Genomic DNA, 23,331 nt, shown 5'->3' with positions numbered 1-23,331 from the left:
ATATATATATATATATATATATATATATATATATATATATCCGCACATATCTCACACAAGACACTGCTAAAAACTTAATTCATGCACTAATCATCTCCCGCATTGACTATTGCAATTCCCTCCTTACTGGTCTTCCCAAAAACTCAAAGACTCAAACCCCTAAAATCTATTTTGCATGCCGCGGCAAGACTGATTTTCCTTGCAAATAGCTATTCCTCTGTTGAATCACTCTGTATGTCTCTACACTGGCTGCCTGTCTTCTACCGAATCCAATATAAAATACTTTTACTAACCTACAAGGCCATCAACAAAGCTGCACCAACATACATCTCCTCTCTTGTCTCAAAATATCTCCCAACTCAGCAACTCCGTTCTGCAAAAGATCTGCGTCTCTCATCCACCCTCATTACATCCTCCCATTCCCGGTTACAGGACTTTTTTCGGACTGCACCCACTCTATGGAACTCTCTCCCTCGCACAATAAGACTCTCCTCTGGTCTACAAAATTTCAAGCGTTCTCTGAAAACCTACCTATTCAGACAAGCTTATAATATTCCTCAACCACCCTCTTTACCTCACTACCTTTAGCCTGTTACACAATTTCACACAAGACAACTACCCCCTGACCAACATTGTTGTGTGACAGGATCATTTAGCTTATGAGTCACCTTACCTTTGCAGTCTGGCTGAGCCAAGATGCAAAATGTATACTTAACCTCATGTGTCAATCTCCCATTGTCCCATAGATTGTAAGCTTGCGAGCAGGGCCTTCTCACCTCTTTGTCTGTTTTACCCAGTTTGTTTATTAGTTTATTATGTTTGTCCCCAATTGTAAAGCGCTACGGAATATGTTGGCGCTATATAAATAAATGATGATGATGATGATGATGATGATATATATATATATAAATATATATAGTGGAAAAGGTAACCACAGTAGGCCCTATCCAGCGGGTTAAGGCACAGCCAGGGTTAATGCTCCTGCTGGTACCTGGAGAAAGGAGCACATTCACAGGTGCACAATATGGGTGTGATTGCTGTGGATTGTGATAACTGGTGGGCAGGGTTTCCAATGCTGACAAGCCAGACAATAGTCAGGGACTGTGGGCTGAGATAGTGTGTCAGGAAGCCATGGATTTTTTATGTTGTGATGTGCTGTTTTATGCTGCAAATAAAACAGCTACTGCTTAAGAATCCCACTTTGGTGATTTCTACAAAGTGGTGTCATCATGGGATCTTAAAAGGACAGCCAAAAACACAGCTGTCCACCCAGCCATCCAGACAACAAAAGATAAGTTTGATTTACAGAGAACAAAAAAGTTTATGTGACTTTTCTCTGTTTTCCTTTTGTTTGTTTTGCTCCTCCTTGGAGGTAAAATGTAGCAAGCTGCTGCTAGTTAAGGCATTGCAAAAAGAAAATATTGAAAAAAACAAAAGGTTTTTTTTTCTGTTTGTCATTGTTTTCCCAGTTTGCTTGTATGTTAAGGGAGGCACAGTTGTGCTATCCCAATAGATGGAGGAAACCCTTCGAGCTTTACCTAATGTGGCAGCTACACAGCAGGCCCAGCAGGGCCAAATGCTAGCCGTCGTAGAGGCTCAGGTGGAAAGTAACAGACTGTTACGGGCAGAGCTCAGTCAGCTCAGACAAAGTGAGCACAAAACCGCTATCTTGCAAAAAATGACCTCCTCGGACAACGTTGAGACATTTTTATTATTGTTTGAAAGGACGGCAACTCGTCTTAAGTAGCCAACAAGTGAATGGGTAGAGAAACTGGCTTTTTATTTTCGGGTGAAGCCCAGGAGGCCTATATGGATGTGCCTGAGGACTTTCAACAAATAAAAGCCACAATTTGGGCTCGGATAGGGGTGACAGGGCCTAAAGCGCAACAATTTCATGACTGCCGAATTTAGACCGGGAACTGCAACGCGTGCCCAGCTGGACCTGGCTGAGTTAACAAAAAGTTGGTTGGAGCCCAACTGTAATACACCAGTCATAATGTTTGAAATCACCTTGGTATCCGCCATGGTGGTTCCAGAAGGCATATCAACCCGACTACTGTCAGTGACAGTCCTGTGCATTCACGGGGTCACCGAGGAATATGACCCATTACTGTGAAGGGATAAACCATATAAGTGGTAGCAGCGATAGCCCCAAGGTTGCCATACCCCCTTATTCTGGGGCGAGACTTTCTCCTGTTCCGGGAAATTATAGCCGAACGGATGGGACAGGACATGACGGCAACTGAGCCACTGACTGGACCGCCGACCCTGAATACTAGGCTTTGGCTGCAACTAAGCCAACATCGCGTTCCAGAACGCGGGAGAGAAAAGTCCTAGCTGGAGAAAGTCAGGAGGTAACAGAATCCCTACCAAAGGGTGAAGATTGGTCCTCAATATCCAGGACTGTGTCACTCCAGGAGTTTACAAGGGACCAACTTAAATATAGCACTTGGAAAAAGCTTATAGTATGTGGTGGAAGTGAATGGAGTAAGGAAGGCTGAGAGACTGGCTAGGGGAGAATCTTATTTTATAATAAAAGGGGATCTGCTATAAAGGGTAGCAGTGGTATAGGATAAAACAGTTCATCAACTCCTGGTGCCACAGGTACATGTTCCTTTGGTAGTAACCACAGCCCATACACACCTTTTGGGGGGCATCTGGGAGAGGAGAAGACTTTAAATCGGGTGCTCCTGAGATTTTACTGGCAGGGAATCTGTAATGCAGTCAAAAGATACTGGCAAGCCTGCCCAGTATGCCAGCAGATGGCCCCTAAAGCGGACTATCGGCCTCCCCTGGTACCTCTCCCTATAATTCCAGTCCCATTCAAGAGTATTGCCATGGACTTAGTGGATTCCTTGGAGAAGTCTGCCAGAAGGCATCAATATGTGTTGGTAGTTCTTGATTATGCTACACGATACCCTGAGGCAATTCCGCTAAGGAATATTAAATCAAGCACTATTGCTAAAGAGTTACTGTTAATATACACTCAACTGGGAATCCCGAAAGAGATCCTAACGGATCAGGGAACCCCCTTCATGTCAGGTTTAATGAAGGAGTTATGCAAATTGCTAGGGCTACAAAGAAAGCAGACCTCGGTTTATCACCCACAAACCGACAGGTTGGTTGAGCGGTTTAATAAGACCCTAAAGCAAATGATTAGACGAACTGTGGCTCAGGATAAAAGAGATTGGGACACCCTGTTACCCTATCTCATATTTGCGATAAGGGAGGTGCCTCAGGCATCAACAGTGTTTAGTCCCTTTGAGCTTCTGTTTGGGAGACAACCCCGCAGAGTCCTGGATATCCTCAAAGAAGGGCGGGAACAGCAGGAACCCAAGGAGTCAATTATAGTACAATTTGTGGCCCAATAATAGGATCGAATACAACAGCTTGGCCCTTTGGTAAAACAACACCAGATGGAAGCGCAGGGACAGCAAAAGAAGTGTTATGATATTCGAGCCACCTTACACACCTTTAACCCGGGTGACAAGGTGCTTGTCCTAGTACCAACTCAGGAAAGCAAGTTGTATACACATTGGCAAGGCTCTTATGAGGTAATAGAGCTCATAGGGCAGGTAAATTACAAAGTGCGGAAGCTCGGTAGATGGGGGGAAAAAGAACAAGTCTATCATGATAACTTGTTAAAGCCGTGGGTGGAGGAATCCCTGACAATAACTTTGTTAGCAGTAAAAACCGAGGACTGCATCATCCCTGTGGAGTCCTCCCTGACACCAACTCAGAGACGTCAAGCCATAGAAATGGTAGCTCGGAATACAGATGTTTTTTAGGCTATTCCAAGGTGCTCCAAAATCATTGAACATGACATTGTCACCCCACCAGGGATTGTAGCTAACCAGCGGCCGTATAGGATACCTAAGGCAAGAAGGGTTGCAGTAAAGCGAGAGTTGGAGGACATATTGCAACTTGGGGTAGTGGAGGAATCCACCAGTGAGTGGAATAACAGAATACGGGTCCAAAGTCCTTGTGCCGAAGTCTTCGGGGACCATTTGCTTCTGTAATGATTTTAGTAAGCTGAATAAAGTGTCTAGGTTTGACACATATCCAATGACGCGGGTACAAGAGATAGTGAAGAATCTGGCTAGTAGTCAATATCTGACTACCCTAGATTTGACAAAAGGGTACTGGCAGGTACCACTCACCGCCTCGCCCAAACCCAAAACAGCCTTTTCAACACCTGAAGGGCTGTTTCAATATAAGGTATTACTGCTCGGCCTGCACGGGACACCAGACAAGTTTCAGCGGGCAAAGGATAAAATGTTGAAGCCTCACTGGGAATATACCGCCGCTTACCAGGATGACATAGTCATCTAGAGTCAGGACTGGGAGTCCCATCTTCCCAAGGTGGAGGCGGTTTTGCAGTCATTTAGGCGCCACGGCCTTACGGAAAATCTCTGAAGTGTACGCTAGCCATGGCAGAGGCTAAGTATCTGGGTTTTATGGTTGGTCGGGGGAAAGTAAAACCCCAGGTGGATAAGATAGAAGCTGTGAGGAAGTGGCCTAAATCAGAGAAAAAGTCACAACTACGGACTTTCATGGGATTGTTGGGTACTACAGACACTTTATCTAAACCTTTGCTGCCCGAGCCACCCCACTGACCGAATTTCTTAAAAAGAATAACCCAGACAAATTAATTTGGTCTGAGTCTTCAGAAGCTGCCTGGGAAGACTTGAAGGAAGCCTTGTGCACCGCACTGGACCAACAAGCACCCAACTTTAGGGAGAGGTTCTTTCTCCAGACAGATGCTTCTGGGACAGGTCTGGGGGCAATTTTGTCCCAGAGGGTGAAGGATGAGGAGAGACCGGTTCTTTTCCTCAGTCATAAACTTCTCTTGAGAGAAAAGAGGTATGCCACGGTCGAACAGGAGTGTTTGGCCATCAAGTGGGTAGTAGAGGCACTCCGGTATTACCTACTCAGTCGAGATTTCCCTCTAGTTACCGACCACGCCCCATTACAGTGGATGCACACCAATAAGGAGGTGAATGTCAAGGTCACACGATGTTTCTGGCATTACAGCCCTTTAGCTTTAAGGTGGAACATAGGCCAGGGGCTCTGCATAATAATGCTGATGCCCTGTCACGGAGAGATGTGCTCTCCAGGATGGCCGATTCACCTGATTGGGCGAGACTAGAAAAGGGGGAGGTGGCAAAAAGGAAATTTTTGCCAGGAAAAGGTTCCGCTTCGCCAAGTATGCGGGAACTTGTGGGTGAGGCTTCCGATGCTGACAAGCAGACGGATAATAATCAGGAACTGTGGGCTGAGATAGTGTGTCAGGAAGCCATGGATTATTTATGTTTGTGATGTGCTGTGTTGTGCTGCAAATAAAACAGCTACTGCTTAAGAAGCCTGAAGCAAGGAGTCTTTATTTGGTGATTTCTACTAAGATTTCTAAGAGAAGTGTGTCAGAGATATACAGGTCTGAGACATATGTGACAAAGTAAAAGTATAAAGTATGAGTTAACTTACATGCTTTGAAAGTGTCTTCCAAAAGTGTCTTTGAAAGTGAAGTCCTTTGTAAAGGCAAAGGAGTGTCACTTTATCATTTTGGGTACGGTGTAATTGTTTATTTGTCCGTGGCTGATTCTCATGTAATCCTGCTTTAACACCCCATAAATTTAGAAACTATACTGTGTTATTAACTATGCAAATATTATACTGATATTGGTGTTTGTGACATACAGTATATGTGATTTTGACACTGATTGTGGATTGAGTGTTGAGCGTGCAGATCGGCATCTGAGAGCCAGTGGACATGATGTCATCACTTCCAGGCATTAGTTCAAGCAGCAATGGTGGGTAACAAACAGAGGTATTTTAAATGAGGTGTTGGTGATATCAGACTGACTTTTCATACACTGTCTCTATGTGATGGTCTTGACAAAGGTTCAGCTTGGACCAAAACCTTAACTATGCAATATGCTTGGTGTTAGTAAATAAATACATAAAGTGGATTTCTAAGTACAACTGCTGAGTGCTCTCTCTCATATATTCAATATATTATAAGCATGTGACTAAAGTTATTATTGGGTGACTGCTTGGTGTACTAATTTATGCACATACCCATAAAAGCAGGCACTCATGGTCAGAAATTGGTGCATTACATCACAAAGGTGTATTTTTTGACATTTGTTGTTATCTTTGTAGTGCACAATAAAATGTAAACAGTAAAATCAAAATGCAAGTTTAGTATTCAAAATGCTTTTCTTAATCAGGCACTTTCAGACCTCCATGTTTCAAATAAAAGTTATTTTTATTTCTGCTGCTTTAGAGTCTCCTATCAGCAACTACTTCTCTCCTATAGGAATTTTGCTTGTTGTTCACACCCCTGTCCATGTGCAGCCGGATATGGAAGAAACCAGCCCCCCTCTTGGCACCACTTAAGTCACTTAGTATGGCTAGATCTTATCTTTAGATTAGATGTGGGAGCACAGTGACAAATTAGGGGCATAGCAACAGTGATGGCATGTGAGGAGCATAGTAGTAACATGTGGGGGCATAGATATGGCACAGAGGAAAAATATTAGTAATGGCATGTAGGAACATTATTAGGCATCTCAAGGCAGTTAGTGGCATAGTGTGGCATGTGGGCATTCAGTAAAAACATTTGGAAGCACAGTTGGGCATGTGAACACATTGGTGAACTTATGCTTCATTGTTTGCTGCAGTGTTATTAGTAGAGATGGGCGGGTCCGGTTCCCCGAGAACCGAACCCACCCAAACTTTGGGTATCTGAGTACCGAGCTGAGTAGCTCGGTACTCTCCCGCCCGCTCCAAATCCAAATTGAGGCTGAACGTCATCATGACGTCGTCGGATCTCAGGGCTCGGTTCTCGCGATACTTCAAGATTATAAATACACGCCTCCACAGCAATCCATCGCCATTTGACAGAGGGAGAGAGCAGGGTGTAGTCACAGGCTGATTAGAGCAGGGACAGAGAATCCAATATTCTGATTCCAATTGTTGTAACAAAAATCTCTAGAGAAGAGAGGAGGATAGAGGTTTTTTTTCTTTTTAATATTTGGCACTCCCCAGTGCTTTTGGGGTGTCCCCCATAATTGTGCATAAATATTTCTGGCTGTCAAAATTACTATCTGTCAGCAGTATCTACCAACTAATTTTTAGCACTCCCCAGTGCTTTTGGGGTGTCCCCCATAATTGTGCATAAATATTTCTGGCTGTCAAAATTACTATCTGTCAGCAGTATCTACCAACTAATTTTTAGCACTCCCCAGTGTTTTTGGGGTGTCCCCCATAATTGTGCATAAATATTTCTGGCTGTCAAAATTACTATCTGTCAGCAGTATCTACCAACTAATTTTTAGCACTCCCCAGTGTTTTTGGGGTGTCCCCCATAATTGTGCATAAATATTTCTGGCTGTCAAAATTACTATCTGTCAGCAGTATCTACCAACTAATTTTTAGCACTCCCCAGTGCTTTTGGGGTGTCCCCCATAATTGTGCATAAATATTTCTGGCTGTCAAAATTACTATCTGTCAGCAGTATCTACCAACTAATTTTTAGCACTCCCCAGTGCTTTTGGGGTGTCCCCCATAATTGTGCATAAATATTTCTGGCTGTAAAAATTACTATCTGTCAGCAGTATCTACCAACTAATTTTTAGCACTCCCCAGTGCTTTTGGGGTGTCCCCCATAATTGTGCATAAATATTTCTGGCTGTCAAAAGTCATATTTGTCAGCAGTATCTTACCAAATAATTTTTACCACTACAAGTGCTTTGTGCTCAGAATGGATTCAAAGCAGTCCACATATGATCAGAATGAGCAACCAGGTTCTGTCACCAGTCCTGATGTTAGTGTTCCCAGTACGTCATCTGGGCAAGGAGATGTCAAACTACACAGTGTTTCGAAATCAGTCCAAAAAACCAAAACCCCAAAAAAATTTACTGTGTTGAAGCGAAAAAGAAGTGTTACTGAGCAAAAGTTAAGTGCCGATAAAAAAAAAATTGCCAACATGCCATTCTACACATGCAGTGGCAAAGAGAGAATGAGGCCTTCACCTTTGGCTATTAGTGGCAGATCTAAAAATGATACCGAGCCTACAAGTGGTGCACAACTACTGTTACGCGTCAAAGCCGAGCTGCAAGATAACAGTAAGGCATTAGAGGATAATGTTTGCTCTGAATCAGAAATCACACCAATCCCTGTGGAGAGTCCATCCAACAGTGGGATGTCTAATCGTGAGCATTCTGTTAGTGTACCCATAAAGAAGGGCCCTTTCAGCAGTTCTGCTGATGTGTGCCTGAACAGCCCGAGTGTAGCCGGTGATACACCAAGTGAGGATGACACTTTGTCTTTAGAAGAGGATGTGGGAGAGATTTGGGTATCCAACGATGAGGATGCGGTTGATTGTGTAAGTCCTGCAGCAGTGTGGCACCAGTGGGAGCAGTTCTGGAATGTGAGGTTCTGGCACCAATATGCACTTTCCAAACACAAGCAGGGATGACGCAGGTGGCAGACCACAACAGTTTGACATCTGGGCTGGTTTGAAGGATTTGTCAAAAAAATGTGTTTACTTGACCATAACTCCAACCATTCCTACTATTAACATGCAAAGGATGGTGGAGGGCCTATCAGGGATTAAACTGTATTTTTCCTAATTTTCATTAATAATGTTTGGGTGTAATATACACCCAAAGACGAGAGCTCAATTGCTAAGAGTCATTGATGAAGAGGAAGACAAGCAGGCTTGTCTGTAGAATTTGCAGGCAAATTGTGCTGCGTTATATAGGTAACACCCAAAGAGAAGAGCTCCATTGTTAATTGTAATTGCTGAAATAGAAATAATAGGGCTGACAGTCTTGGTCTAAATCTGTAGTTACATTTTATTATTATTATTTTATTGTACCATAGCTCACTGCGAAACTGGAGAGGTGGCAGGGTTTAGTGATAATCTTCCTCAAACAATACTAATTCATCCCACCATCATAGAAGTCTGTGTAGTATGATGTAATTGCCGATAATGGCCTTCCAAAGGGAATGACTAGTTGATTTTAGGGCAGAGCTGTCACGATTTTTGGGCAATTCTTTTAAAGCACAGCAAATATCAAAACGTTGAGCGGACTCATCTGCATCACCACTGGGTGTCTTGGGAAAGCAATTTCTTTTACAACAAGCAGTTGCCAGAGAAACTGAAGGAGAAGATGTCCCAAGAAGATGTTGATAAGACTGGGATCCTTGCAAAGAAAATTAAGTATTTAATCTACAATTAAAATATAGTTAGCACATATACTTTTCAAAATGTATTATTAAGGCAATCACTTGACTCAAGCTAACCGTGTCTGCACTTTCTTCACAGGTAACTACTTCGCTGGACTAAAGTATATTCCCCTCAAATGCTAGTCTTCTTGCAGCTGCTGCATTCTCCTACATGCTGTTGCAGAAACCAGAAATTGACCCTAATTGTTTCTGGACACAAACAGCATCTCCTGCATGTCATTTTTAAAAAGTTCTGTAACACCAAGTTGATAGTGTGTGCAAAACAGGAAATGTGATGGAATTCAACCCCGCTGTAATGCTTGACCAATATTGGGTTCGTAATCAGAAATGACATATCCTCAGGAGAGTCCAAGCAGGATTAGCCATCTTTCAATGACATCCCTTAGTTTTTGGAACAGTTTGTCAGCTGTATGCCTCTTACTGAAGCCGCTGATACACAGAGTAGCCTACTTCTCAAAAATGTGATGTACCTGGGTACATGCTGCTGCTGCCCATGCTGGGGAAGGCGAATGACCAACCCAGTGGGCTTTCACAGTCATATAATCTTTAGTTTGCCCTGTTCCGCTTGTACACATATCTGTGGTTAAGTGTACAGTGGGTAGAATGCCATTTTGTCGCCCAATAATTAAATTTTTAGGAACTTTCCAGTGCAGGAGAGAATTAGCTTTTCTAGTAAAATGGTATAGTGATGACATTTGCTAACAGGGACAGAACACCTCAATTAAATGTCTTAAACCAACTGTATTAATAGTGGACATTGGACGCAGATCTAACACTAGCATAGTACCCAGGGCGTCTGTGATCCGCTGTGCGACTGGGTGACAGGTTTCATTCTTGCTTTCTCTTGCAGAGGATTGTTTAACTGCCAATTGTTGGTTCAGGGGATATTGATTATGAAGGTGTTGGGGGGGAAGATTGCAGGTGCTGGGATGTAGATGAGAGTAGGGAGGTAGATTATGCTGGAATGCTTGTTGTTATTTTTTTTAACCGAAGTTTCTGATTTTCCCAAGTTTTCCAAGAACTCGCTGAAAAACGACGAAACATGGATGAGGATCCCAGATGGTTAAGGTCCCTACCTCTACTGAGTGTGGCTTTAAAAATGCTACAGATGGATAGACAACTCTTGCCAGGATTTGTGTAAAAATAATTCCACACTTAAGAGGTGGATTTTTGGTCTTATGCCCAGGCATGACAATGGCCTTTTTGTTATCACTGGCAAGAACTGCAGCAATTTTTCTTTTCAAGTGTATGAAAATCATATTGTGACAAAGGAGGTGTTTCATAATACCTAAATTATGTTATTTTAGCACCAATAAATGTAATTTTTTTAACAAATTACAAAACCAAAGAAAACCAAAACCAAAACCAAAACACGCAAGGGCGGTTTTACAAAACCAAAACCAAAACACGACGGTAATCCAGATCCAAAAGCGAATCCAAAACCAAAACACGGTGGTCAGTGACCATTTCTAGTTATTAGTCATATTTATAATTGTACAGCACTGCAGAATATGTTGCTATTACATCAATCACTGATAATAACAGTGATGGCATATGTGGGCACAGTAATAGCAGGAAATTATTATTTGTAAGTTAAGTTTGGCTAAGTCTTGGACTCATGTCTTTAGGACAGAAGCTAAGCAAGAGTTAACGAAAATAAACAAGTCTGCAACATCAGACTTACTTATTCTACTTTAGTTCATAAAGAGTGCTCAATGAAATGTTTTCATTGTTGACTCTAACCGCAAATTCATCCCTTATTTAAATTGATGCTGGACATTTTATTTCACATTGGAATAAAAACACATTTGGCAGTGCTCACTTATAATCTCAAATAACCTAAGAAATGCAATTTATGCAATTGATAAATCATAGTACTTTCCAAAATAATTATTTCAAGCACAAACCATTATTTTGTTAAAAGGTCACGATTAATTGCACAACTGAGCTTTTCATGCATAAGTTTATTGAAGGGTTAATTTACAATACACTCAAGCATCAAAAAAGCTTTTTCTTTCACTGCACCTGTAGATCCTCCTTCCAAAACATTGAAATAACAAAAGCTATTGTATGTGGTGCATGAAATTCCTAAAGTAGAGATTAGGAATGAATACTTTAGGTAGGAACTTCATAACGACATGTTCAAGGTCAAGAATGACTGGCAGCCAAGTGTCAGCCACATTTCATGCTTTGGCAGCATTCCAGCACTGCAGGATATTAGGAGAGCTTTGTAGTGGCAGACAGCAAGAGCTACAAGACATGCTGCGAAACAGGATTTATACAGCAGCACAATAATTGATATAACGATTAGAGATATGTTAGTGAGAACAGAATTGAAAAGCAAAGGCAAGTATCAAAACCAAATTTTGCAATATTTAACTCCTGCTTTAAGAAATTTATATTTGATATTTTTTGGGGGAGAAAAAACCCTCCTACAACTAACACAACCATTGGGTTTCCATACAGAAAACCCCCACAGTTCTGGATAAACTTATATCTGACCAAACATGCTATCCTATAATACTCCACTGACAGCAAAAACTTGTATGCAACGACCTGCCCTGCAAATACAGATTGACTAGGCTTTTCATTTGCTGTGTGAACAACCTGCAATTGCCGCAGTTTACTCACAAAGAGAATCTGCCTTATCAATAGAAAAGTTGTTGGGTCCATTTAAGACTACAAGATTTTTTTTAGACAGGACCGCGTTGAGCTGGCCTCTCACTATCGTTAATTCTTGCAGATGGAATGGGTCTAATAAGCCCTGATGCTATATGAGAAGGGAATGGAGTCAGTTTTCAGTGTGGATATCTGTTCGCGCTCCTCCCTATGTCGAGTAGCTGCTATGCTAATAAGGCATTCACAGATTGTAGCCTTGTGTGTCTCCCAGACCATGGATGGTGATATGTCAGGAGTCTCATTCAGGGCAAAGAAATCTGTTAGTGCCTCTGTCAGTTCTAAGCATTTTGCGGGATTAAGCAAGAGGGTGTCATCTAGCCTTCATGTCGGACTTTGCTTGGGGAGATTTGGTATATCTAGTTAGAGAGATACTCCCATGTGATCTGTCCCAGCTCCTAGAAGTTTGGTAGCGAGCCGGGTGTCTACTGCAAAAAAAAAAACTTGGGTGTATATACTATGGGGATGTGAATAGAAAGTATAACCCCTATCAGTGCCATTGACCACCCGCCAGGCGTCTAAAAGAGAATGTTCTTTGAGCAATAGAGTGCATCGTTTGGCCAGTCGGGCAGAGTGTGTTTGAGGTTGTGGGGAGGATGCAGTCATTGGAGTCCTATCTAAGATGAGATCTATAATCATATTAAAGTCGCCTCACATTAGCAAGTGGCCTTCGGCATATTTGTTTACGAGACTAAGTAGCCAATGGAAAAAGGGAATCTGGCCATTATTGGGGGCGTAACAACAAACTAGGGTGACTGGGGGCTGGCCAAGTGTGCCTAAGCCTGCTCTCTTTAGTCACTGTTGTAGTGCTATTCTCTTCTTCATTATAGTCCACCTCCCTCTAACTCAGTGATAAGCTACTTGAAATAGCTGGTGGGCCGCTTCTGCAACTCTCCAGCCTTCAAAGGGGCCGCACAGAAGGAGGCAGAGCATAGTGCACACTCTCCTCCTCCTCTGGGTATGCCACGTTATCTCCCTGCACTGTGCAGAGGTAGTCATGTGACATGGAATTCAGCTATCCCGGTTCTGCCTTATTCTCTGCTTCTTAAGATCAGCCGACTGGCGTGCCGCAGGTGATTTTAAAAAAAACAAATGAATAGATTAAAAAGAACATAAAGGTTAAGTGATTTGCAGAGTTTTCCAAATGAAAATTTGTGGCGCTAGGTGATTACCCAATATTAAGTGATAAAATAAGTGAAAATTATAAACAGTTAGATTAATACTATACAATAGGCTGCTCTTTCATTAGACACCTGTTCCAGGTATGCATCAATGAAAAAAAACATTCTACAGTGCAGTGAGTAAGGGGGAGTTATTCATAGCCAAGGGTACTATCTTTTAAAACTAACTTGATACATGTAAGCTATCTATTTAAACTTCTTACTTACCTTAACAACTGTGCACCTCCCATCCTCCACTGAGTGTTATTTACTCCACATCCTGTTTGGAGAGGAAAGGATCAGAAGAGTTCCCTCCCACTCTTGAGCTGAATTTAATTTTGGATGTCCAGAATGAAGGTTTGCGCACACATCGTTCTGAGGCTTCATATTTCTTGCAGGGTTGGCGATCAGACAGCAGGGAGCTCATTAAGCTGCCTGCTGACCACGGACACTGTAAAGTAAGGGTGTGCACCGGGCACTTTAGTGTTTTGTGTTTTGGGTTCTGATTAGTTTGAGGTTTTGGGTTCTGATTTGTTTTGGCAAAACACCTGACGGAAGGTTTTGGTTCTGATTTAGGGTTTTGGGTTCTGATTTATTTTTAAAAAAGCATAAAAGTGCTAAAATCTAGTTTTTTGTTTGTTTTTCACTCCTACGCTATTATTAACCTCAATAACATTCAATAACAATCATTTCCACTAATTTCCAGTGTATTTGGAACACCTCACAATATTGTTTTTAGTCCAAAACGTTGGACCGAGGTAGCTTTTTGGACTGCGTAGTGGAGTGGCCCCGGTACCCAATTTGGTACCGGGGCCACAATAAAAAAAACCTTAACTGGTCTCAATTCCACTGCACAGCTATCTGGACTGCGTAGTGTAGTGGCCCCGGTACCCAATTTGGATACCGGGGCCACAATAAAAAAACCTTAACTGGTCTTAATTCCACTGCACAGCTATCTGGACTGCGTAGTGTAGTGGCCCCGGTACCCAATTTGGTACCGGGGCCACAATAAAAAAAAAACTTAACTGGTCTGAATTTCACTCTACAGATGGCTGATCCTACATCCTCTGCAGCATATACAGGGTGTAGTTCTAATGCGTCAATACCTCTTGTTTTTGACGATGACAGGTCATTTTAATTCATTTTGAATTTAGCCCCAACATTGAATGTAGTTTAATATCTGATACGCATCTATCTGGACTGCGTAGTGGAGTGGCCCCGGTACCCAATTTGGTACCGGGGCCACAATATAAAACCCTCAACTGGTCTGAATACCACTGCACAGATGGCAGACACCGGATGCACGTCTAACACCAACATAGCAGTTATTTTTTTTTGGAACTACAAAAAAAAAAACGTGGCAGTTCGTCTTTTTTGGAAATACAGAAAGAAAGAAAGAAAGTAGTAATAGAAATGGCAGTTCCTCTTTTTTTGAAATACAGAAAGAAAGAAGGTAGTAATAGAAATGGCAGTTCCTCTTTTTAGGAACTACATATAGAGTGAAAATATCAATAGAAATGGCAGTTCCTCTTTTTGGGAACTACATATAGAATGAAAATATCAATAGAAATGGCAGTTCCTCTTTTTGGGAACTACATATAGAATGAAAATATAAATAGAAATGGCAGTTCCTCTTTTTGGGAACTACATATAGAATGAAAATATAAATAGAAATGGCAGTTCCTCTTTTTGGGAACTACATATAGAATGAAAATATCAATAGAAATGGCAGTTCCTCTTCTTGGGAACTACATATAGAATGAAAATATCAATAGAAATGGCAGTTCCTCTTTTTGGGAACTACATATAGAATGAAAATATAAATAGAAATGGTAGTTCCTCTCTTTGGGAACTACATATAGAATGAAAATATTAATAGAAATGGCAGTTCCTCGTTTTTTGAACTACACAAACAATGAACGTAGTAATAGAAATGGCAGTTCCTCTTTTTGGGAACTTAAAAAGAATTAGAGCATTTTTTTTATTCAGAAATGATGAGTCTCTCTATTAGAGTGTAATGCCCCTTAAAACTCCTTTAAATAAAATAGTACGTATTCTAGGAGACCCTGTTTATATATTTAAATTGGTTCTGCAAAAATATGCATGATGATCACTGTACAGAGATCTGTAATAGAGCAGCGATTAAAGTGGCCTGATAAAAGGTCATGTAAGATCTTAATGCACTCACAATTATATAGATACTGTATTCTCGTTAAAGACGCTGCCTAACGTGTATAAAAGTTGGCACTTATATAGCGCTTGCTTCACTGGGTGATGTGAGCAAGCGGAGTGTGTTAATATGTAGAGACCCTATCTAAACATTAATATGATAGAACAAATAGCAGCGCTGTATACGCTGTGTGTAGGTAAGGTAAGGATCTCAAATACCATGACACTCTGTTTAGCCTAATCCCTGACAATGTAATATCACGGAAAGACTATTTGATTATCAAGGCCAATGGCTAGCTTCTGCTAAATCAGAAAGAGTATGCAGCTCACGTCTAACACCAACATAGCTGTGCCGGTGACATGGCCTGCAGGAATATCTCTGATGGAGATAGAACTAGGCCCCAAAGAGCACATAATGCCAAAAAAGGAGTTGCAAGATGGTATTGTCCTTGGGCCCTCCCACCCACCCTGATGTTGTTGAAATAGGACATGCACACTTTAACAAACCAATCATTTCAGCGACAGGGCCTACCAAACTACTGTGGCTGAAATGATAGGATGTCCCTAGGTGGCCAAGATCCTTACCCCTGCTTATTTGAGCTTTACATAAGCTACATATGGCCATACATTTGTTGTCCGGATTCGGATAAAAATAACTCCAGACAGAAGAGGTGGGTCTTCTGACCAGGCATGACGAAGGGCTTTTTCATCCCATGGACAACAACTGTTTTCCCCCCTGGTGGCTCATTTATGATAACCACATCAGCATCCTCCTCGTCAAGTTCCTCCACAACGCCAGCTACATCAATAGCCTCCTTGACACCTTGATTATCTAAATCTGAATCTACACTGTGGGTCATCCTTCCAGCATATGCAGAGGGTGTGCTGTAAATGGTGGATGGAGTCACCTCTTCCTGTACAGTGATGGGAAGGTCAGGCTTCGCAACCACCAACACCCTTGGACTCGCCTTGGGGATTTGTGATGTCATCTATTTAGAAGACAGAGTTGTTTGCTGTTTTGTTGTTGTTGCTGACAGCATAACTCTATTCAATTTTTTTGAGAGGGGGGAGGAGGAGGGCTTTGATCCTTGGGTGAAGCTGAACCACTAGTCCTGAACACGGGCCAGGGCCTAAGCCGTTCCTTGCCACTCCGTGTCGTAAATGGCATATTGGCAAGTTTACGTTTCTCCTCAGATGTTTTCAATTTTCTTTTTTTGCTAATTTTAGTCAACTTTGGGTTTTTGGATTTTACATGCCCTGTACTAGGAGATTGGGCATCGGCCTTGGCAGACGACGTTGATGGTATTTCATCGTCTATGTCATGACTAGTGGCAGCAGCTTCAGCATTAGGAGGAAGTGGTTCTTGATTTTTCCCTACTTTATCCTCCAAATTTTGGTACTTCATTATATGCAGCACAAGAGAGCGTACCCCTAAACCACACACACTGGGCAAAGCCTTTACAAATTATCTGCGGCACAGGAGAATACCACTGGACTGTAGTTATACAGCAGTACCTAATTTTTGTGACAGCTGCAAGAGTGAACGTAATGTGACTTTGAATTGAAATAGTACTACCTATTTTTTGTGACAGCTGCAAGAGTGAACGTAGTGTGACTTTGAATTGAAATAGTACTACCTATTTTTTTCAAACTAATTTTTTTTTTTCGTATAATTTTTTTATTTTTTTTATATTTCTTTTTTTATAACTTTTTAATAAATTTTTTATAACTTTGGAATAATTTAGAAATAAACAATGCCCTTAGCAGAACAGAGCACAGCACCACTGGAATCAGCAGGACACAGCACTGCACAAAGCACCACTGGACTCAGCAGGACAGAGCACAGGACACAGCACCACTGGACTGGACTGGACTGAGCAGAGCACGAGAAATCACAGGTCAGAGGACCAACTAACACACCCTCCCTCTTCCCTGATCAATGCCCGAGTGAAGATGGCGGCGGCAAGCGGGGAATTTAAAGGATCCGGGTATCGCGAGATCCGACAGCGGGATTATGAGTCAGAGCCTCGCTTTAAGTTTCGGAATCAGCGGGAATACCCGGACATCGCTCGGATCTGACTCGGAATCACACTGTTCGAGTAGGCTCGGATTCCAGACATCCGAGCCCGCTCATCCTTACTGTAAAGCAGTTGCTACACCACTGTTCTTAGACCTTTTCTCATTTGTTTTGTTTTTTTCTAGTGTTGTAAGTGGGCTCTTGATTGGATGACTCGGAGCTTGTTTAATCAGGAGCCAGCCATCATTACCAGCCAGAGCCTCAAACCACTCCCTTTTCTACCACAGATAGTACCATAGTCTGGAGAGCAGACATTTAATATGATTGAAAGTAGAGATGAGCAATTTGAATTCACAGAAATCCAACAAAATTAAATTTTGGGGTACCAAGCCAAACCAAATAATGTCATGTCAAATTCTAGTCTGAAAATGAAGCAAAATGTAATTTCTGGGAAAATGTTGAATCTTCTGAGTTTTGGATCAATATCTTCTATATATTGCCCTTCCTTCTGTTCTCAGCTGCCATTTTAGAAATTATAGCACATGGGAAGGTCTTTTGCTGCAATTGTGAGCTCATGAAGTGGGTTGTAGAGGGTTGGGCAGGATGATAGAGGGGCCACTTTGGGTGGGGAGTGATTCTGGTTGCCCAGAAACACCACATACTCAGATTGCGTAAACTACCAGTACCACATTGAATTATGAACAGCATGCACTTTGCTCTGGTCCTATCTAGCACCTGCCTATACATCCCTTGCAGTTGAAGTGATAACTGTTAAATAAACATGGAAACATGCAAACTACAACTTCCAAAATGCATCAGGAAGCACTGTCATTGCTGATTTTAATAGATTCACATGACAGCTCTAGGCATCATTGGCTCTAAAAGAAGTCATGTGATGGATTACAACTCTGGCCCTGATTGGCTCTATATTATTATTATTATTATTATTAATATTTATTTATAAGGCGCCACAAGGCATCCGCAGCGCCGTACAGAGACAAACAAAATCACAATACAATGGGAGACAGCACAGTACAGTAAACACAGCAACTCAGTACGCTCAATGCACAGCTAGAGAGGGCGGGGAAGGGGGAGGGAAGTTTCGCAAACGACGGGGCCCAAGAAGGAGGGCGCGGAAGACAGGGAGACCCCCAGGGGGGAGGAGGGAGCGAGAGTGGACGTGGGGTGGAGGACCCTCGAGGAGGAGGGCTAAGTAGCTGGAGAGCAGAGTTAGAAGTGGTGGAAACAGGAGGAGAGATGGCCCTGCTCAGAGGAGCATACAATCTAAGGGGAGGGGTGGACAGACAGAGAGACGCAGGGGAGAGAGGGAGAGTAGGGGGACAGAGGCAGAAGATAAGGTAGGAAGTTAAGTGGGAGACAGAAAAGCTTTAAGAAAAAGGTGGGTTTTTAGGGCCCGTTTGAAGCTGGACAGATTAGGGGAAGATCTGATGGAGGGAGGGAGCTTGTTCCAGTGGAGGGGGGCAGCGCGGGCGAAGTTTTGGATACGTGCGTGGGAGGAGGTTATAAGGGGGGAAGAGAGGCGACGGTCAGAGGCAGAACGGAGAGGGCGGGATGGAGCATGAATAGAGAGGAGGGTGGAGATGTAGGGCGCAGTGGAGTTGGCGAGGGCCTTGTAGGTGAGTGTGAGGAGCTTAAAGAGGATTCTGAAGGGGAATGGGAGCCAGTGAAGGGCTAGGTAGAGGGGGGAGACAAAAGAGGAGCGGCGAGAGAGGAAAATAAGCCTAGCTGCAGCGTTAAGGACGGATCGAAGGGGATCGAGATGAGAGTGGGGGAGGCCAGTGAGGAGGAGGTTGCAGTAGTCCAGGCGGGAGATGATCAGAGAGTGGATAAGGCATTTGGTGGCATCTTGGGAGAGGAAGGGCCGGATGCGAGCGATGTTGCGCAGCTGGAAGCGGCAGGATTTAGCAAGAGAGAGGATGTGGGGGCCAAAGGAGAGAGAGGAGTCGAGGATGACACCAAGGCAGTGAAGTTGGGGGACAGGGGAGATAGAGGTGTTGTCGACAGTGATGGAGAAGTCAGAAGGGGATGGGGTATGAGAGGGAGGAAAAACTATGAGCTCAGTTTTGGCAAGGTTAAGTTTGAGGAATCGAGAGGACATCCAGGAGGAGATGGCAGAGAGGCAGGCGGACACCCTAGAGAGGAGGGAGGGAGAAAGATCAGGAGAGGAGAGGTATAGTTGAGTGTCGTCAGCGTAAAGGTGGTAGCTGAAGCCGAAGGAGCTGATGAGTTCACCCAGGGAGGAGGTGTATAGAGAGAAGAGTAAGGGTCCCAGAACAGAGCCCTGAGGGACCCCGACTGGAAGGGTGGATGGGGGGGAGAGAGACCCAGAGGTGGTGACAGAGAAGGAACGGTGAGTAAGGTAAGAGGTGAACCAGGACAGGACTGGGCCGGAGAGGCCGAAAGACTGGAGGGTGTGAAGGAGGAGGGTGTGGTCAACGGTGTCAAAGGCTGCAGAGAGGTCAAGGAGGATGAGAAGGGAGAAGTGGCCCCTGGCTTTTGCAGAGAGGAGGTCATTGGTGACTTTAGCCAGGGCAGTTTCAGTGGAGTGGGCGGAAACCAGACTGGAGAGGATCAAGGAGGGAGTATTCAGAAAGGTAGGAGGTGAGACGGCTGCAGACGAGCCTCTCGAGAATTTTGGAGGCAAAAGGGAGAAGAGATATGGGGCGATAGTTCGAGAGAGAAGTGGGATCGAGATTAGGTTTCTTAAGAATGGGGGATACGAGAGCATGTTTGAAGGAGGAGGGGAAGATGCCAGTGGAGAGGGAGAGATTATAGATGTCAGGTGATGGCTGGAGGGGCATATTATTAGCTACTCCGCTCCTCCACAGGGCACAACATTGAACAGTTACTAGAGGTACTGTGTGCAGCTGTTACGATCATTCAGCACATACTGTAGTAGGTATCAGCTGACACAGAGGTGAGAAACTCCCTTGTTGCAGCCTTACTCTTGCCTGTATAATATCCTCCAGGAATCTGTTTTGGCCTGTACTGGCAATTTCAAGTATGTGCAAGTGAAATTATAGGTCAATGTAAAATTACACAGAAATGATAAATCATGTTCAGTTTTATTTATTTTCAAACTCAAAATTTTACAACCAATTTTGCCATTATCAATATTTTTTGATTGGTTGTAACCATTATAAAAATAAAGCAACCATTGCTGTAATTTGACAAAAATCGTGCCTGTTGCAGGTTTATTGTGGGAATGTTTGTTTTTTTTTTACTTTGTAAATCAAAAAAATTGGAAAGCCTTCTATAGAAATGTTACATTTGCCTCTGGCAATGTTCTTTGAAATAGCTGTGATTTTACAGTACAAATCTTTAGTTTACAACATCAGTCTGCTGCGTAGACAATCAATGACTAAAAGGTAGTAACAATATATTAGTAAACTAACTAGGAGTGGACAAAAACATTTCTAACTTGCTATTCAAAGAGATGAGTTATAGTAGAAATTGCAGTTTCTCATTCCCATAAACATTTTTGAGCAAATTTTCCACCTTATCCATAACAAACCTAAGTGTCTTTAATTTCTCCTTATTCATAACTAGAATATTGCAATATCCCTGGAGAATCCCACTGTGTGTATATCTTCCATATCCAGCTTCTTCGAGATCTGGGGCCTGATTCATTAAGGATCTTAACTTGAGAAACTTTTTATTTCAGTCTCCTGGACAAAACCATGTTACAATGCAATGGGTGCAAATTAGAATTCTGTTTTGCACATAAATTAAATACTGTGTTTTTCATGTAGCACACAAATATCAACTTTAAATTTCAGTGTACAAATAAGCTATCAAGTATTTGTGCTACATGAAAAAAGTCACTATTTAACTTGTGCAAAACAGAATTCTAATTTGCACCCCTTGCATTGTAACATGGTTTTGTCCAGGAGACTGAAAGAATAAGTTTCTCAAGTTAAGATCCTTAATGAATCAGGCCCCTGGTTCTTTTAACTCCTTGCAATGTATAGAAATCTTTATCTACAAATATTTTTTTTCATTCATGCAATAAGCCCCTTAAATTGTTCAGGTAACTGTACTTTACCTTGGTCTTGAGAATTGTGCATTGCAAACAGGCTTCTTCAGACTCTGCCATAAATGTTTTATCACAAGCTGCACTTTACTGACCAATATGAGGTTGCTTGTGTTGTGTGAAGTGATAACCCAGTGTTTGATTGACATGAATGCTGTTTGTAGCAGTTGGATTCCCATAGCTATTTAATGGTGCCCAGTTATGATGCTGTACATGCATGCACTATATCACTCTATGGTGCAATTTTTCAAACTACTATGCATTTACCTGGCAGCAGCACACTAATCCCCAGGTTGCAAAGCTGTCCAGCTTCTCCCATAAATTGTGCATTACTGGAATAGGAGAACCAAATTAGCTCAGGACAGAATAAAAACCCACAGATCTCTAACAGACATGTCTAGCTAGACAGACAAATGTGGAAGGGGAGGTGCTGGCTTATATACTCTTAAGGCGGCGGTTCCCAAACTGTGTGCCGCGGCGCTGTCACTGGGGTGCCTCAGGCCAGCCATATAAAAAAAAAAAGCCCAAAAAAAAAGCCACAGTAACTTACCAATCCGCTGGGCGCCAGGACCCAGCAGCCTTCTCTCTCCCTCAGCAGCTGTCACTGACGTGTATATTCAGTGACAGCTGCCGGAGAGAGGAGGCTGCTGGGTCCCAGCGGATTGGTAATTTACTGTGTTTTCTTTTTTTTATGGCTGTCCCGCGGCAGAGGAGTTAGAGGGATCGTGACGGGCAGCGTGTCTGGATGCAGAGGGGGCAGCGTGTCTGGATGCAGAGGGGGCATTTTTGCATACAACTAAATAAGTATTTCTGTCCTGACCTAAATACTTATTACAATTTTTGACCCAACTACTTCTAAAACAGGAGTGCTCAATAATTATTTTGGAGGGGTGCCTTGAAAAAATTTGGAGACTCTAAGGGTGCCGCGAACTGCAAAAGTTTGGGAACCACTGCTCTAAGGGGATGTTTCTTTGACTTGCCTCTAGCTAAATATATAGATCTAGTAGTATTCTTCACCTGTGTGCACACATCCGATATTACCTTCTGAGATTGACACGGGTGGGTTGGCATGTGTATAATGACTACAGTAGTCTTTATACTTTAAAAGGAATGCATTCTACCCTTTTGTATAAATTAGTGCCTTCTGTGTTACCAACTTACAGTATTACTTTATTTGGTTTCTTTTCACCTTTATACTCCTGTTCATATTTTACTAGATGAACATAAGACAAATCTGTTGGCATATTGAAATCTACAGTGCCCTTGTTAATTTACTCTTCAGGCACAGCCACATGTGAAATACTTGGGTAAACCAGAATTAGTTTCCATTCCTACTACACATTTTGTAGATATATACCTACATTTTCTACTGCGGACTTTCAGCTTAAAAGGACTAAGTATACCACAAGTTTACATTTTTTGCTGCATCTTTATGAGCACAAGCCTACGCCCTTGATTAGGATAAAGGCCTGTGGCACGAAACGGTCCCAAAAAAACCTTGTCATTTCCCATCAAAACCTTTACCAACACTCACCCACCTCAGATCATTTCCCCATACATCACAGCAATTCCTATTCCTCTCCAGCTCACCAACACAACCCCCCCCCCCCATTGAGTTACATTGCAGAAATGAATACATTGCATATCCTCTCCTGAATTTCAGTCAGTCATGTGGTCAGACACTGCTTCTACTTCCAGTCTTTCCCTGACAACTGCAGGGTAAGGCTACACAGAAAACTTCACATAATTACATCATAACCCCACCATATTTGGCCAATGAAATAGAACAGCAGGTTTAAATGCCCAAACAAGGGCTGTGGGTGCACCTCTACACTTGCCACTCCTGCCTTAACTTACCTAGCAGTAGTATCAGTCATGTCATTGGCACCCTCATTTGAAACAGAGGATTTGTGGAAGCAACATCCTCCTTTATTAAAGGCACTGCAGAGAACTAGAGAAGTTTATTTATATTCATCCATTTTCATAAGTGCATAATGTTC

This window comes from Mixophyes fleayi, chromosome 1 (genome assembly GCF_038048845.1).
Source record: "Mixophyes fleayi isolate aMixFle1 chromosome 1, aMixFle1.hap1, whole genome shotgun sequence".
Taxonomy (NCBI): domain Eukaryota; kingdom Metazoa; phylum Chordata; class Amphibia; order Anura; family Limnodynastidae; genus Mixophyes; species Mixophyes fleayi.
The sequence above is the reverse complement of the archived record's forward strand: the minus strand, read 5'-3'. Positions refer to the sequence as shown.